Source organism: Sminthopsis crassicaudata, chromosome 1 (genome assembly GCF_048593235.1).
Source record: "Sminthopsis crassicaudata isolate SCR6 chromosome 1, ASM4859323v1, whole genome shotgun sequence".
In the NCBI taxonomy this organism is placed as follows: domain Eukaryota; kingdom Metazoa; phylum Chordata; class Mammalia; order Dasyuromorphia; family Dasyuridae; genus Sminthopsis; species Sminthopsis crassicaudata.
Genome location: NC_133617.1, coordinates 403,872,794 through 403,886,871, shown reverse-complemented (window position 1 = coordinate 403,886,871; position 14,078 = coordinate 403,872,794). Strand labels below are relative to the sequence as shown.

The following is a 14,078-nucleotide window of genomic DNA, read 5'->3' as shown; positions in this document are numbered from 1 at the left end:
CCATTAGCCAGCCTAATTAATTATCTTTGTTTACTCTTTGCTGGACTAGGAACAGCTTTCAGGGTGCAGAGCAGGGTGTGTCACTGAGGAGGTTTGGCCTCCACATTCCTTTCAGAGTCTATCTGAAAGGAACTTCGAGTAGTTAATGGGACCTTGGAAGAAGTTCAGCTATTAACAGCCCCACTTGTTCATAAGACATGATTCTTGTGTTGTAGAAGTGGGCAGCTAGAGTGCCAGGCTGGAAGTTAGGAAGGATCGTCTTCCTGAGTTCCAGTCCAGTCTCGGACACTAACTTACCAGCTGTGTGACTCTGGATAAGTCACTTAACCCTGTTTGTCTCATCTTCTCATGTGTAAAGTGCAGAAGTCAATGGCAAACCACTCTAGTATCTTTGCCAAGAAAATCCCAAACGGGGTCACAGAGTCAGCCAGACTGAGAATGACTCAACGTGTCTATATTTATATATCTCTAAAATAAATGTCATATCATGTTCATATCTACATACATACACTATACATGTCACATAGCTTTACAAAATAGATTTCATATAATATTCATGCATATGTATATCTATACATATATACATACACACACACATGCACACACGTATGCCCATACATAACTATCTTTTTTTCAAAGCATAAGATACCCTTTCCTCTACACTATATAAATATAGGTGACTTGTGTCCAGGTGAGTGACTTAGAAGTGCTTAGAAGGGGCTATCCCTGGGCCAAGCAGCCTCACTTTTACCCTGTCCATTTACCTTCTTGCCTCTATGCCTATTATAATGCAGGTCTGAAGCATAAGATAGATAGATAGATAGATCTCCATCTATACCTTTATCTCCAAATTAAGAGGCTAGGGAGATGTTTCCAAGAGAATTAGAACTGATGTGCAGCAGGGAAGAATTAACATAGCATTTATATAGTACCTATAAGGGAGCAAGTGTTTTACAAATATTATTTCATTTAATCTTCATAACAATCCTGAGAGATAGAGTGTTATTATCATCCTTTGATCATCAGTTGAGGAAATTGAGGCAGGCAGAAATTTAGTGATTTGCCCATGATCATACAGTCAGCTGAGTGTCTGAGTCTGGATTTGGGCCTTCTGAATCCAGGCCCAGCACTCTATCCACTACGTTACCTAGCTCCCTCATACAGGGGAAGCGCTGTGGAAAAATTGTGGAGCCCATGTGGATATTCTGTAATTGGTTCTAATCAGATAACTGTGTTAGAAGGCTTTTTGGTTGGCTGTAGAGGCAAAGGTCTGTCATTTTCCTTTTCTGTCATAAAATAAAACTGCATTAGCTTTGCACAATGTAGTATCACAGCCAACAAGGTTTAACCTAGGTATGATTATTGCTAACTGAAAACTTCATGGGAAAAAAGTCACTTCCTCTTTTGTCTCATTTGGTATGTGAAAAACCATGGTATAAGAGGGTAAGTTTTGGGGCCTTCTGCTGCTTTGAAACCTGGTAAACATTCCTTGACCTTGATTTTGCTCTTTTTTTAGGTGAAAGAGATTGGAATCTCTAAACTTCAGAGTTTCAAAAGCTCAGGTGAGTGAACCATAGGAATCCAAAAGTCAGAGTTCAGGCTGGATTTTACAGCCAGTATCCCAAGGAGCAAGAAGTGACTTTGTATAATCTGAGACAAAAACTTAGTGACTTCCTCTATTATAACTCCTCCCCTGGCCATCATTTCCCCATAAGAATGGAAGCTTTTGCCAACGTTCCCACTTCCTGTGCTCCCACCAGCCCCCTGCTTTCTGAATAACTCAGCCCAGACTTCTCTATAAGGAAATGGTTAGGGAGTGTTGAGGGTCACTACAGAGCTTCAGTTAACAAAGTTAGAGAAATACTGGTGGGTATTTGTTGGTGGTGGGCTAAAGGAGCTTAATGCTTTGTGAAGATGTTCATTTTTGTGCAAAGGTATTTAGATCATGCTTTTTGCTATGAAATACTGGAAGAGACCTTCCTGTCCCAATGGGGCACTTAGTTCCCAGGGATTTCTCCAGAGCAGGAGACTAGCACTGATATCAATAGGTCTAGAATTCTTGAAATGTGAGCTGGAAAATCTTTCTCTAGTTCATCCCTCTCTTCTGTTAGAATGGGTGCCATAAGACACTCTTCTTTCAGAACTTTTCTGAAGTCAAATTTACATCTTTTAAAAAATCTTTATTACTTCCTCCTTACCCTAACTTGCTTTTGATCACTGTTATTTGTTACCTTCCTGATAAATGTTTTATTCTAATGGGTAAGTGGTAAGGGAGGACCGTTATAATGGCAGAAATGGAAACTACAGAGTCTCCACCTTTCTCCATAGGGGACTATCTACCGTGTTTCCCCGATAATAAGACCTATCCTGAAAATAAGACACCCACATACTCTTTAATATTCCGCTAAAATAAGCCCTCCCCCGAAAATAAGCCCTATCGAACTTACTATGAAAACGGTCATCATGGTGATCCCCTGCGCTATATGCTGCGTAGCGGTACCTTCAGTAAGCAGCGCCGCCCTCCCCTCCCGGGTGAAACGCACGTCGCGCTCCGAGCTGCATCCAATCAGAGCTGCAGCAGTGAGCGCGTCATCCTCTTCTTCCCTGGTGATTTGCTTGCTGGCACTACTGAGAGCAGCGCCGCGGAGTAGAGCTGAGACAGGACCATCTAAAAACTCGGTAAGTTCAGTAAGCGATGGAGAATAAAATAAGCACTCAGGGGGCATGATGGAGGCTAAAAGGGGCATGATGGAGGCTAAAATGGGCATGATGGAGGATAAAAGGGGCATGATGGAGGCTAAAATGGGCATGATGGAGGATAAAAGGGGCATGATGGAGGATAAAATAAGCCCTCCCCTGAAAATAAGCCCTCTGGTGTTTTTTAGTCCCAAAAAAATAATAAGACAGTGTCTTATTATCGGGGAAACACGGTAGCTCATGCCATTTAAAGGCGGGCTTTCAGGTGTTTTACTTAAATCACTGACACTGCGCTGATGCTCTAGTCATTTTCTCTGACTATAACCCCATTTATGGAATACTCTCCCTCCTCAACTCTGTCTGACTACTTTGGCTTCCTATAAGAGAGATATGTCAGATCTGGATATTTATCTGTGTATGCAAAAACACATACTTATAATACATTCATATATTCTAGATTTTAAAAGTAAATTTAAATTTAAAAGTAAATTGACATACTTCTTTGGAGTCTCTGGGGATTATTTATTATTTCCCTGAAGCTTCACAGACTTAGGTATTCTTAAGGTACTATCTGTGCAGCAGAATTGCGGATGGAGACACTGGTCCTGTCCTGTACTCTAGGTCTGCACAGGTATTAGGACAGCTAGGTGATGCAATCACTAAAGAACTGAACTTCAAATCAAGAAAATTCATCTTCATGAATTCAAGTGTGGCCTTAGACACTCAGCTATGTGACTCAGGGAAAATTACCTAACCCTGTCTGCCTCAGTTCCTTATCTGTAAAATAAACTGGAGAAGGAAATGGCAAACCACTCCAATATCTTTACTGAGAAAATTCCAAAGTGGTTCACAAAGAGTGGCAGAATTCAACAACAAAAATAAGAAAAGAAAATAGAAGCTGACTGGAGAGACTAACATGAACTGATGCTAAGTGAAATGAGTAGAACCAAGAAAACATTGTACACAACAATCACAAAATTATGTGATGATTAACTTGGCTCTTTTCAACAATGAGGTAATTCAGGCTAATTCCAATAGTCTTGTGATGGAGAGAGCCATCTGCATCCAGAGAGAGAGGACAAAATGTGGATCACAACACAGTATTTTCACCTTTTTTGGTGTTGTCTGCTTGCCTTTTTTCTTATTTTTTCCCACTTTTGATCTGATTTTTCTTGTGTAGCACCCTAAATGTGGAAATATGTTTGGAAGATTTGCACAGGTTTATGCTATACTAGATTACTTGTTGTCTGAGGGATGGGGTGGGAGGAAAGAGGGAGAAAAATTTGGAACACAGGGTTTTGCAGGGGTTAGTGTTGAAAGCTATTTTTGGATGTATTTTGAAAATAAAAAAAAAAAAACTATTAACATTATTTTTTAAAAAGAAAAAAATATAAGCCTAAGGCATGGAAGTGATTTAATCAAGAACATATTAGTGATAAAAGTCAGAATTTGAATCCAGGCCCTCTGAATACTGAGCCAGTGTTGTTATTGAACCACACTGGCTACTTGTGGTCGACATAGACAAATGTACTCATAGGGAAGAACAGCACACAGAATTAATACAAGGTGAACATTTACTGATAAAAGCAACTCTGGGAAGTAGGCCCATCTAATATCATTACTCCCATCTTACACATGAAGAAAAACACCCAGAGAGGTGATTTGCCCTCAGATAAGTACTTACTGGATACTGATAAGTAATTATTGGAGACAGAATTTTTTTGCTTCTTTTTTTCCCTACAAGTTCAGTGCTCTATGAACAAAAAGCAGCTGTTTTTCTAGAGAAATGAGGGACCTAAGTGGGACAATGATAAACACGGGGCCTAGTCAAATCCAGTCTTAGATACTTCCCAGCTATATGACACTGGGCAGTCACTTAACTGATGTCTGCCTCAGTTTCCTCATTTGTAAAATGAGCTGGAGAAGGAAATGGCAAACCACTCCAGTATCTCTACCAAGAAAACCTCAAATGGGGTCATGAAGAAGCAGATATGATTAAAATGACTCAACAACACAGTCAGTTCCACGTCACATGAATGGCCTTCATGAGAACCTAATGGAAAATTAACAAAAATATTAATTTCATTTATTCATAAAGCACTTCAAATTTTGAAATGCTTTTATGTATACTATCTCATTAGGATCAAAGATTAAAAACTAAAAAGGGACTATAGAAATAATTGAATTCATTCCTCTCATTTTAAAGTCAAGGAAATGAATAATAGGTAACATTTATGTAGCACTTTAAATTTTGCTAAGGACTGTATGTATGTTATTTCTTTTTACCTTATAACAACTCTAAGGGGTAGGTGCCAGTATTATCCCCATTTTTTAAGATGTGATTTTAAGTGGTTTGCCCAAAATTAATTAGCCAACAAGTGTTTGAAGTGGGATCTTCCTGATTCTTTACCCACTGGATCATACAGACTTCCAAAGCTCACGGAAAAATAAATAGTAATGATAGGAGCTGGGAAATCCTCCTCAAAGTCTAGTGTGCCTCTTTTAAGATGCCTTTTTTTAAGAACTCAGGGAAATAATAGGAAAATGTACATTAATAACATAAGAAAACTGAGGCTCAGAAAATTAAAGTGAATTTCCCAAGATTACACATACTCATAGCTCAGAGTCCTTTCCTTTTCATCATTTTCCTACACGTCCCTCTATTCCAGAAGGCCTATACTGAATCAATAATGCTATGCCTTTTGAGCTTTCAAGAAAATGGAGGGTCAGAGAAGGGTGTCAGCTGATGGGCTTAGAGCCAAGGGCTTCACCTGAAAGTGATCCAAAATTGCCCACAAGTGAGAGAGTGAGTTCTCCCCCCCAACCCCTTTTATGGTGGCTGTTCACATCTAAGGGGGGAAGAATTGTGACAAAAAAAGATTGAAAATAGGTTTCATGAAACCTAAACAAAATCCCATCTCTTCCAAATAGGGGTTTTGTTACTTTTCTCACTGAATTCTGCTCAGTGGACCACATCATAGTGGTCTCAGTTCTTCCCTGTGAAGAAATGATTTAACATTCCTCATATGAATTCTGAGCTCACGTTTACTACTTCAATTCATAGCTGAGAAAAATGTGGAGGAAAGGATATATTTCTCATACACATCTATATTAGGGGGAAGCCTGATTTGAGGACAGACACTCGACCCACCGTTACACTTGTGTGTAAGCCAGGGCTGAGGGCTGTAGATATCTGCTACCAGGGGATTCCATGTGCTTCTGATTCAGGAAGGCACAGGTAGCAAAGGGCCTAGCAAGTTTTATATTAACCTTTTGCTTCATCCTCCTTTTCTTTCCTCGCTTCCTCCTATCACACCCTCCAAGTTACATATCTGTGAACTGGAGTAATAAATATGTGAGCTGAGAATGGAATGCTTTAATCACTTTGTCACAATCCTTTTCATTTGTCATTTGAGCTCCCTTGTGCCTTCTTCTCATCATAGTGGTCTCAGTTCTTCCTTATGAAGAAATGATTTGACATTCCTCATATGAATTCTGAGCTCACATATTTACTACTTCAATTCATAGCTGAGAAAAATGTGGAGGAAAGGATATATTTCTCATACACATCAATATTACTTTTTTAAATTTTATTTTTTATTTTTTTATTAATTTTATAATTATAATTTTTTTGACAGTACATATGCATGGGTAATTTTTTTTACAACATTATCCCTTGTATTCATTTTTCCAGATTTTCCCCTCCCTTCCTTTACTCCCTCCCCTAGATAACAGGCAATCCCACACATTTTACATGTGTTACAGTATAACCTAGATACAATATATGTGTGTAAATACCATTTTCTTGTTGCATGATGTTTCCTTCTCCAACTCATTTTATACATGAGAAAACTGAGGCAAGTAGGATTAAATGATTTGAATAGGAGCACATAGCTAGCAAGGTCTGAAGCCAGGTTTGAACTCAGGAAGGCGAGTTCCTGACTTCGGGCCCAGCACTCTATCCACTATACCACCTACTTGATCATTATGTATTTTATGGTGAACTCATGCAAGACAGGTGCTCACAGGGTAGTGGGAGAAACGATACAAGAATACTCTTAGGGTCTTTCTGAAAAACTCTGGAAATGATTGCATGAGAAAGGCAATGGCAAAGGACCGCTCAGCATGGTGCACCCTCATCAGAGAAGGTGCTGAGCTCTGTGAGCAAAGCAGAATTGCAGCAGCTCAAAAGAAACACAAGATGTGCAAATTTAGAGAATTATCCCCAATTTTCAGATTTTTATGGTAGAGCCTTCTGAGCTTGTATTGGTCTGATCAGCCACAGTCAGACACAATGTCATTTTGGTTGTCTTCGAGAACGAAGGACGATAACCCATTATGATACTGTTTTTTCCATTTTTGAGGTAAAAAAGCTGAGATGGAGATTAAATGACTCACAGGTTTTGAACTCAGGTCTTCCTAACTCCATCCACTTCCCTACTCAACTGAATAACAGCAGAACATATTAATGGCAGGTGCCTTAGAGCAGAGGGCCACCAGCTCACTGGCCACTAGCAGCCCACAACCCTCTGCCTTAGAGCACAAAATGCTAGAGCTAGAAAGAAGGAACTTCTTTATTTTTATAAATGTCTGGAAATCACTCAGAAGAGAGGAAGAGAAGAACAAATGGAAAGGAAAGAAGCATCTCTAGTGTTCTTTCTGCCACTTCATCGTGTAGTTTCAGCCTCATATTAAGAGCAATTCTGCATCTCAACCGGATAGTATCCTTGGGGCCTAGGGATAGAACCTGGCACATAGTTAGTAATTTAATAAATGCTTAGTGACTGATTTTTTGGTCAGGAGGTTCTGGGGAAAGGGAAAAGGAAGGCTCTAGTTTGTCAGTGCTTATCTATTGGTATGGTCTGCAGTTTGTTCCAAGGGCCTCTGTCCAAAATCAATCTTCCACCATTCTGCTTCAAAACTGAAATTTCCTCATTAGAAATTTATCCTTTTGGGGTAAGCATTGTGTCAGCAGGAATTCTTGATAATATGGATTTTTAGCTTACATTGAATTAGCTTATTCAATTGTTTTCTAAATGATAGATTACTTAGCTCAGAACTCTAAGGAAAAAAACCTCCCTCCCCCATAGAGTAGATGAATTTTGGTAGGAGAAAATGAGGAAAAGACTAAAAACATGGAATTTTTTTACCTAAAGGAAACTGGAGATAAAGAAGGGAGAAGAGAGCCTAGATAATAAAATAATAGTAATTTACATTTATATAAGACAATTTATAATATTCACAAAGCATTTTACATTATTTCATTTGATTCTCCCAGTAATCTTATCTGCTATTATCCCCATCTTACTGATGAAGAAACTGAGTGACTTGCCCAGGATCATCCACTTAATACCTATCCACTAAACCATGCTGCTTCTTAAGGGTAACTAGAGGGCAATAGGGACTAGAGAGGATTGAGAACTTGAGAGTTGGATTATGGAGTGGAGAGTGAAAGGCAGTACCAGAAGAGAAAAGAGTGGGATAGAAAGGGAAATGGAATAAAAACAAACTTTGAATAATTCAATGATTTCCTAGATTTGTTATCAGGTCCATATGTAGAGATTTTGTTTTAATGTAGGAATAGTTTTAGTGAACATAGAAATGGAATAAAACCTCTTCTTTCCTCTACTATCTAGCAGCCTGGGCTGCCAGCATCAGATAATGTATTTGGGATGGCTTGAGGCTGAGTTACAGCCAAGGACAGAGAGTGTGCACCCTGGAGGTCACTGGACCGTCATCAGCATATGAAGGTCCTGGAGTCACAACAGAATCTACCAGATCCCTACCAGATCTTTTGTTTCACCTGGTTACTGAGAAGGTAGAAATGGGTTCTGGAGGTGCCAATGAGATTAAGTCCCCAAATGTCCTATTCTGCTGGCCATCTTCTTGGACCTTCTCTGTTTTTGTGACAGACAGGAAGAAAGAAAGGAAGGAAGGAAGGAAGGAAGGAGGGAAGGAAGGAAGGAACACTTCCTAATTGTGTGACCCTGGACAAGTCACTTAATCTCTCTCAGTCAGTTTCCTCATCTGTACAATGGGTATAATAACATTTATCCCCTAGCCTTGTTGTAAGGCTAAGATGATAAAATGATATATTTTAATATAATTTAATATAAAATGATAAACGATAAAATGAGATATTATTTATAAAGTGCTTTGCAAATCTTAAAGCACTATATAAATTGCGGTGTTTATTGTTATTGCTGTTATTATTATTATTGGAGTCAGCAAGTCCTGAGTTCAAATCTAGCCTTAGATACTTACTAGCTCTGTGGACAACTTAATTAATCTCTGTTTGACTCAGTCTCTTCAAGGGTAGAATGGGAATAATAATAATAGTTCCTATCTCCCAGGGTTGTTGTTAGGGAACAAATGAGATAATAATTGTAAAACAGTACAATGTCTAACACACAGTAAGTGGTATGTAAAACTGTTATTTTTTTTACTTTGATCCCAGGTTGCTGACTCCAAATTCAGAGTTTTTTACACTATATCAGGTTGCCTCTTCACTGAACAGGGCAGCTTCCTCAAAAAGACAGCAAACATAGCAGCAATATGATTTGGAACTGCACTGTTTTTTCCTCTCCCTTGCCACCCATCTAGACAAGAGACCTTAAATGTTTGGTTCATCTCTAATGTGAATAATTATGTTGTTGTTCATCTCTAATGATGTTGTTGTTCAGTTATTTTCAATCACGTCTGACTCTTCATGAACATTTGGGGTTTTCATGGCAAAGATACTGGAATGGTTTGACATTTCCTTCTCCAGCTCATTTTTACAGATGAGGAAATGAGGTAAACAAATTTGAGTGGCATGCCCAGGGTCACATAGCTAGTAAGTGTCTGAAGCCACAGCTGATATCAGGAAGATGAATATTTCTGACTTCAGACCTAGCACTCTATCCATTGCATGCAAAGTTTTTGGTTTAAAAATATATTTTCAAGTGCCATCCTGCTAATACACCATGACCAAGTAGTCAGGAATACACATACACACACACACACACACACACACACACACACACACACACACACACACACACACATATTTATAACAGGAATGCAAGACTAGTTCAATATTAGGAAAACTATTAGCATAACTGATTATATCAATAACCAAACTAACAGAAATCATACGATTATCTCAGTAGATGAACAAAAAAGCATTTAACAAAATCCAGTACTGATTCCTATTAAAAACACTAGGGAGTATAGGAATAAATGGACTTTTACTTAAAATGATCAGTCGCATCTACTTAAAACTATCACCAAGTGCCATCTGCATCCAGAGAGAGAACTGTGGAGCTTGAATGTGGATTAAAGTATAGTATTTTCAGATTTTTTAAATTGCTGTTGTTTGTTTTCTTGTTTTTTTCTCCCTAGTTTTATTTTTTTTTCTTTTGATGTGATTTTTCTTACACAGCATGATGAATATGGAAATATGCCCAGAAGAATCGCATATGCTTAACTTCTATCAAATTGCTTGTCAGCAGGAGGAGGGAGAGGGGGAGATAGGAGAAAAATTTGGAAAAATGAAATACTATTATAAAATGGGGAAAATAAAAGTATCATTTCAAATTTATGTATTAAAACAATACTAGGTTCTTTTTCAGAATGCAGATTGTATCAAAGACAAAGCACATAAGTTTTAGTTTGCAGGTAGTTGATCATGGTGTAAATGGTATGCTAAGCAAGTAAGAGGAACCTTTATATAATGACTCAAAGCAAAGGCTCAATGCATGGGAGGATGGGGCTTGCCTAAGAAGAAAAAAACAAATGCCACAGAAGCAGTCAAGTAGAGAGAGGCCTATGGCAAGAAGAAAGAAATAATTGGAGAGTGTGTGTGTGTGTGTGTGTGTGTGTGTGTGTGTGTGTGTGTGTGTGAGAGAGAGAGAGAGAGAGAGAGAGAGAGAGAGAGAGAGAGAGAGAGATGTGTTTTTAGCATAAAGATACAGTAATTTGGCTTATTACAATTAGATTTTTTTTGTTTTTATCACAGGGAAAGAAGGTCAGATCTTTCTTAGATGACAAAGCACCTAGATGGTGCACAAAATGAAAAATTGAGGTTGGAGGCCTGCTTTAAGTGGAGAATGCATGAGAAAGGAAGGAAGGAAGGAAAGAAGGAAGGAAGGAAGGAAAGAAGGAAGGAAGGAAGGAAGGAAGGAAGGAAGGAAGGAAGGAAGGAAGGAAGGAAGGAAGGAAGGAAGGAAGGAAGGAAGGAAGGAAAGAAGGAAGGAAGGAAGGAAGGAAGGAAGGAAGGAAGGAAGGAAGGAAGGAAGGAAGGAAGGAAGGAAGGAAGGAAGGAAGGAAAGAAGGAAGGAAAGAAGGAAGGAAGGAAGGAAGAAAGGAAGGAAGGAAGGAAGGAAGAAAGGAAGGAAGGAAGGAAGGAAGGAAGGAAGGAAGGAAGGAAGGAAGGAAGGAAGGAAAGAAGGAAGGAAAGAAGGAAGGAAGGAAGGAAGGAAGGAAGGAAGAAAGGAAGGAAGGAAGGAAGGAAGAAAGAAAGGAAGGAAGGAAGGAAGGAAGGAAGGAAGGAAGGAAGGAAGGAAGGAAGGAAGGAAGGAAGGAAGGAAAGAAGGAAGGAAGGAAGGAAGGAAGGAAGGAAGGAAGGAAGGAAGGAGCATTTATTAAATGCTTATGATGTACAGGAACTTCAAAAATATTACCTCATTTGATTCTTAAAACTCAGTGACCATAAGTATTAAGTCACTAAATGCCAATAAAAAAGTTTAAATCCAGCTTGTGGTAGTACTCTGTGGTGTGGTGGAGATATATGGTCTCTATTCTACAATATGGCTTGAGTTGTATTTTGACCAACTCTTAAAAGTCTCAACTACTCTGTTTTTTTTCTAGGAGAATCATTAGTATAACTCCAAGAGTTATGGCAGAGAGGCCAATGCAAAGAAAAGTCGATCCCAATGTGAAGAATTCACAAATGTGGGTTCAAAACCCTAGGAGGGGGTGCTATGATTATTCTCATTTTACAGTTGAAGGAACTGAGATTTTCCAGGTCCCACAGTCAGTACTTGTTTGAGGTCACATTTGGATCCAGGCCTTCATAACTCTTGCCCTCTGTGAACTATGGCAACACCTGGATGCTATGGCAGGTAGTTAGATGGTACATTGGATAAAATGCCAGGCTTGGAGTCAGGATGAGCTGAACTCACAAGTCACTTAATCTTGTTTGCCTCCAGTTTCCTCATCTCTAAAATGGACTGGAGAAGGACATGGCAAACCACTCCAGCATTTTTGCTTAGGAAAGCCCTACAAAGGTCAAGAAGAGTTGGAAAATGACTGAACAACAAAAGCTGCCATGGAAGACTAGGCGAGTAAGCTCCACAGATCAGTCAGATCAGTCGACTAGAGTAATTAAATATAAAATTATAAGAAGAGACTTTCATGTTACTCAATCCTCTTCATTTTACAATCTTGGATTACAAATGCTTAGAAAGAAGCTTGTGGTCCCTGGGGACTAATTCCTAATGATTTTGTCTGCTTTTCCTACTAATGAAGTCATAGGTCCTGGCAAGATCAGGGGTGGAGATGGGAGGGGCGATTTATGAAGCTGATTGCTTAAAGGAATGAATCTGTCCTGGTCTGCTCTGGACTGTTACAGAGAAGCGGTTTTTCTTTTGATAACTGGATACTTTAATGGATCTGTGATCTCAGAGATGTTGGCACTCCCTCCAGTGGTGTCCATACCAACCTATCCACCCCCTCTCAGCCTGTGTGTAATTCTTGTCCATCTTCTGTATATCCTTCACACGGGCCAACTGTCATTGTCTGATACCAACAGAGTATATATAGTAGAAATAGATGCTCATTAAATCAAATTTGATTGAATGCAATAGAAAGGATTTTCTCAACATAAGGATGTATGCGTTCCCTGTCAATCACAGGTGTCCAACTACTTGTAAAGAATGATTTAGGAGGAGTAGAAGTCCCATCGGGTAGAGATTGTGCAATGGTTTCTGGGGTCACTAACTCCAGATACTGTAGATTTAGATTTACTCTTTCCTACGTCAGCCTTTCCCAATCTTGAGCTAATGTGGAACTGTTGCTTCATTACATAATCTTCTCAACAAGTATTCATCTCAATAAAGCTCATTGAGGGCTCACACCATAAATAAGTAAGGCAGTCCAGAGAAATGTAAAGAAATCAAACTGCTGTTGCTGTTCTGCCTTTTCTATTTAGTGAAGTGAGACTGAAGTAAAAATGAAGAGCAACGTTAAAGGGGAAAAGAAACCATAGTCTGAAGAATCTGTGTGGAAGAGACAGGACAGTCCCAGCTTTCTTTTAGGGATAGTATGGGGGTGATGGTGGTTGTAAACAGTGGTGGTAGTAGTTAAAACACTGTATATGCTGACCAATTGTAATACTCAAATTTGTTTTTAGCACTAACTGGTAGAGTAACTTTTTTTTTCTTCTTTTCCTTCATCAGCTATGTTCCTGAGCCACTGGTCAATAGCCTGATCATGGTGTATTCACTAGTTAAAAAGACCAATCTGTCACCCACCCTGATTGTCTGGGGTACTGAGTATATAAACCAAGGGACCATAGCACTGGCAAGGCTAAGGAGGGGCTGTCTAAGAGTTTTGAAAATCTGCATTAGAATTAGTCTCAGATGTTACAGAGAAAAATTCTCAAGTATTCCCTGAGATTAACAAAACACCAGAATTTTTCTAATGATGCTATATGAATTACAGAACCCCATGATTTCAGAAAAAAATAAATGTTACCAATGACCCCAAAAGACAATGGAAAGATATATAGGTGAGTGCAAGAAGGCTGCACACAGTCAATGAAGATTTATATAACAACAGCTGACACGTAAAATACTCTAAAGACTCCAGAGCATCTTACATCCATTATTTTATCTAAACTTCACAACAACCTTGTTGGATGTCAGAGGCAGGATGAAAACCTGGGGCAAGGCCAGAGTTTCCAGTGAAAAGAGATAATTTGGAATGAGATACCCTGGGCCCAGATCCTGGAACTGGCCACCCCTGAGATCTTAAGTAAACTGTCTCTAGATCTCCTTAAAAGCCTTAGCATTGATTTTGTTTTTCTATTGTGTCCCACTCTTTGTGATGCCATTTTGTGTTTTCTTGATACTTTTAAACTATTAGGCTTAAAAACAGTCCCAAGACTTTTAGAATACCCTATATAATGATGGCCATGAGGCTGGATGACCCCTGAGGTACTTTGTGCCTCTACATCTATTATCCCATGTTATTCAGTGTCATAAAAGACATAAAGGATAGAAATGACCAGGAGAGGAGGCCGACTGGTCATATAGCAAGAATGAGGGATAACAGATGGGCAGCTTGAGGGAGATGCTAGTATCCATGAAATATTAAAAGCATCGGAGGAAGGCCTCCCG

At 39.1% G+C, this 14,078-nt stretch overlaps 1 protein-coding gene and 1 pseudogene across 1 annotated transcript in view; one reads left to right on the top strand and one right to left on the bottom strand.

Moving 5' to 3' along the window:
- The window catches only part of CORO2A (coronin 2A), a 161,443-nt gene that overhangs the window by 128,854 nt on the left and 18,511 nt on the right, over nucleotides 1–14,078 (bottom strand). The window lies entirely within an intron of this gene.
- Nucleotides 1,310–1,474, top strand: LOC141552423 (U4 spliceosomal RNA; annotated as a pseudogene).